The sequence below is a fragment of the Bison bison genome, unplaced genomic scaffold (genome assembly GCF_000754665.1).
Source record: "Bison bison bison isolate TAMUID 2011002044 unplaced genomic scaffold, Bison_UMD1.0 scf7180017864252, whole genome shotgun sequence".
NCBI lineage: Eukaryota > Metazoa > Chordata > Mammalia > Artiodactyla > Bovidae > Bison > Bison bison.
The window spans coordinates 3737872-3742417 of NW_011494824.1; the positions used below are offsets into that span (position 1 = coordinate 3737872).

The 4546-nt window shown below is 40.0% G+C and overlaps 1 protein-coding gene across 1 annotated transcript in view; it reads left to right on the forward strand.

Annotated features, from left to right (window-relative positions):
- Positions 1-4546, forward strand: part of SCAMP1 (secretory carrier membrane protein 1) — a gene marked incomplete at its 5' end in the record, with an annotated part of 155581 nt that overhangs the window by 22895 nt on the left and 128140 nt on the right. The gene's annotated exons all lie outside the window — the stretch shown is intronic.

Sequence of the window (4546 nt, forward strand, 5' to 3'; positions counted from 1 at the left end):
AGATGGTCAACACCGAAATCAGATTGATTATGTTCTTTGCAACCAAAGATGGAGAAGCTCTATACAGTCAACAAAAACAAGACCAGGAGCTGACTGTGGCTCAGATCATGAACTCCTTATTACCAAATTCAGACTTAAATTGAAGAAAGTAGGGAAAACCACTAGACCATTCAGGTATGACCTAAATCAAATCCCTTATGATTATACAGTGGAAGTGAGAAATAGATTTAAGGGCCTAGATCTGATAGATAGAGTCCGACTCTTAGTCCTGTGCTAAACCAGATGAATTCTTTCTCGCTCCTTCAGTCCGTCTTTGCTTTAGTCTTCTTCAGTTTCCCATAGGTTTCCTTGATAGAATTGTGAATATTAATTTTTTCAAAATTATTAAATATGTTCAAATTATTGTCTTCTGGTAGCTCATGAAGTGTGAGGACAGTTGAAAAAGCATGTTGGAAGTCTGCTGCTGTGTTGTATAAAAACATTGGCTTGAGAAACTTCTGATATGGTCTCTTACCATTTTTTATAATTTCGAAAAACTTCAAGGAAATTTAGTTTTAAATCTGAGTTTATTGCTTTCCTTTTTGTGACATAATTGAATTTTCCCAAATGAATGAAAGTGAAAATTTAGCCATTCTTGAATAAATTATAATGACTAGATCAGCACTGTTCAGTTGGAATATTATTTGTGCCACATGTGTAATTTAAAATTTTGTAGAAGGTATATGAGAAGAAATCAGGTGGAATTAGTTTTAATAATATATTTTATTTAACTTCATATGTACAAAATCTCTTTCAACATATAATTGACCTAACAATTGTTAATGATATTTTACATTGTTTTGTGCTTCAAAATCAGAAATATCACGTGTTTTATACTTTGAGCACATTTCAGTTTGGACTAGATACATTTCAAGAGATACATGTGGCTAGTGGCCACTACATTATATGACATAGGTCTAGGTAAATAAAATGTAATATTACAACAACAGTGGGCTTTAGCTGTGTGTGATAGAACGTCAATAGTTATCGCTGGTTTAAAGCTTGTCTTTATGTTGTAGCAGTCACTTATGTGGATGGTGAAAATTTACCCATATTTGCAGTCTCTGTCCCATAAATGATTTCACCAGTTATTCATTTTTCATTCCCAAAGACTTGTAAGTTTTCATAGGCCTAAAATATGCTCTTAGATGATTGAGAGAGTAAACCGAATTTAGTATACATTTGTTCTCTTCACATTCATAAAATCTGTAGGTGTGACATGAGCAAGTTTGTATTTTGAGAAGCTCCTCTTGGTTCACTGTGAAGAGATTGGAGAAGGTGTGACAAGGCGGAGAGATAGTGGGAAGGCTATTGCAGTTTACAGCCCCTGATGGGAGGGTGTGTGGGTGGGAGATAAGAAAGAAGGGGGCTTATAGTAGTAGCTTGAGGGTGATTGAAGAAATGGTTTTGTTTTTCTTTGCTTGTGTGCATTTTAAAGATGATTGAGACTTAAAGTGTAGATGTGAGGTGTCCTGTTGAGCAGAAGATGAACATATGAGAGAAAAGGATAACTGATAGGGTAATCCAGAGAAAAGATGGGAAGAGATGAAACTTGTATATAAAGATATATTTTTTTTTTGCATAGGTTTTGTCAAGTTGCCTTAAACTTTACAACTGTGGGAAATATCTGTCACTAAGAAAATCAAAGGATAAATTAAAGACTAGAGTTGTATTCTCCTCCATCTCCTTAGAAGGGAGAGAAAAGGTGAAATTAGAATTAAAATAAGAAGTGAGAGAGAGCTGACTTGTGGTGCCAAGGGGGTGGGGGTTGGGAGAGGGATGGAGTGGGAGATTGGGGTTAGCAGACGTAAGCTGTTACATTTGTTGTTCAGTCGCTAAGTTGTGTCCAGCTCTGTATGACTCTGGATTGCAGCACAGCCAGACTGCCCTGCCCTTCAGCGTCTGCTCGAGTCTGCTCAGGTTCATGTCTGTCGAGTTGGTGCTGCTAGCTAACCATCTCATCCTCTGCCACCCCCTTCTCTTTCGCTTCCAGTCTTCTCCAGCATCAGGGTCTTTTCTATTAAATATGGAATGGATAAACAACAAGGTTCTACTGTATAGCACTGGAAACTAAATCCTATGCTAAACCATGGTGGAAAAGAATATACATATGTGTGTGTAACTAGATCACTTTGCTCTACAGAAGTTGACACAACATTGTGAATCAACTTCAATTAAAAAAAAGTGATTTAGCAGCAGTTTGGATCAATAAGTATGTTTGAGACCAGAATGTATACTTGGCATCAGTAAATGGTAATACTTATTTAAAACTTTCTCACTCAGAAGATTTTATTTAAATATAAAATCTTAATGAAAGTAAACTGTTTTTATGTAAAGTTTTAATAGAACACAAAATGGCCAAGAGCATTGGTTCCACCTGTGCTGGTTTTAAGGCATGGAGACATGCTCAGGTTACCTCAGGTGATGGAGGATTTTTGTTTGGATTCTGAGGGAAGGAGGCCCAACACAGTTCAGTGTCTGCTGTTGGGATGAGACAGTTTCTGGGAGCTCACATGGTGTCTCCTCAATCCACAGTCCCTGTCCTTGACCTCCCTCCTGCCAACCCGTGGAAACCCTTTTCACACAAAATCAGTAGTTAAAAGACATACAAGAATTGAGCTTCACGGATTTGAGTGAAGTTAGGAAGCTGATCTCTGCCAGACTTTTTTGTCTCTTCTGCCTCTCTGAGGTATCTTCCTTTTTTCTTCTTCCTGTGGTCTTCCAGGGGGTCTGTAGGAATGTGTGAAGACTTCTCTAACACCAGTCATTCCTCATCAGCTAGAAGAACAGCAATTCTGTTGCCACATTTTTGCTTTAGTGGCTCATTGGCAACTCTAGTAAATGCCATTCCCCTTGGCTGCTGAACCTGACTCCCCTTTTTCTGGTCACCTTCTTATGACTTTGCTCTGTCTGTCGTTATACTGTGACTAGTGTCAGCTTCTCCTGCTAATACCATCTTTATGTCTCATTCAAGTGCCTCAACAGACAAGCCCTCATTGAATTGATTAGTTAATATCCAAGCAGAATCACTTCTGTAGGGGTCTGCTGGGCTCCCTCATGTCTGGTTCTAAAAGTGGCTGCCGTTGGCACAGAGGCCAATTCTTCGTCCTTTGGCATGCCGCTAAGCTACTGGGGGCACATGGCATAGTGACTGGGTGGAGGACTCCACCTTCTGCTTTCCTCAGAAGGTGGCTGTGGACGGTTTTTGGCCTATTCATTACATAGGACGCTCTTTACTTACTTTCTTGATACCACAGTTAATAAAAGATGGAGCACTTTTTTATTTGACTCTTCTTTTCTTGTTGGTAATAATGATAACAGCCTGAGCTGTCACTCAGGTGTTGTCCATGTGCAGGGACTGTATCAGTCATTTTACACGCAGTAGTTCATGAACTATGTGATACGTCTTACTGATGAGAAAACTGAGTCACATTGAAATGTGAAGTGCCTTGTTTAGTGCTTACATCTTTTCACTAGTAGGGTGGGGAGGGTTAAATATAGGCAGTTAGCTTTCCAAACAACCAAGACTTAAAGTCTAGCATAACATTTCAGAGCTTCAACTGACCAGGGCGATCATATATCATATTTCTCCTATTTTATGTATGAGACGAGAGTTTAGGTGACTTGCTTAAGTATGCAGAGGCAAACTGCATTCAGTTCATTTCCAGTGAACTGAGTTTCCAAATCCTAGATGAGTCCTCTTTCTGCTTTTAAACAAGTACCTAAGATACAGAAACTTTTGAGTGTTAATCAGGAAACCCAAACTTATTAAGTGTTAGCAGATATAGTAAGTGCATACATAATGTGTGTTATACACAATCATCCCTGGAGTCTTTTGTGTTTTTAGACTATTATTTAGCTTGAGGATGATATATATACTGAAAAGACACTGAGGTTGATTACTCACAAGAAATGTGTATTGAAGAAACTATTACCATTATTTTTGGCCGCACCGTGTGGCATGTGGGATCTCACTTCCACAACCCGGGACTGAACCTGTACCCCCTGTGGTGAAAGTGTGGAGCCTTACCGCCAGGGAGGTCCCAAAGAAACTGTTACTGATTTAATGTCCCTATGACTAGCTGAAGGTGAAAGGATTTTCTTGGCAGGTTTTAATCTTCCGGTGAGGTTATATGTGGCAGTGATTGAGAAGGTCCAACGTGAAGCATGATGGAGGAAATCAGTTGAAATTCAGTGAAGGTGCACTCCCCCAGTCAGTTCAGTCACTCAGTTGTGTCCGACTCTTTGCGACCCCATGGACTGCAGCCCGCCAGGCTTCCCTGTCCACCACCAACTCCCGGAGCCTACTCAAACTCATCTCCATCATGTCGGTGATGCCATCCAACCATCTCATCCTCTGTTGTCCCCTTTTCCTCCCGCCTTCAGTCTTTCCCAGCATCAGGGTCTTTTCCAGTGAGTTGATTCTTCACATCAGGTGGCCAACGTATTGGAGTTTCAGCTTCAGCATCAGTCCTTCCAATGAACACCCAGGACTGATCTCCTTTAG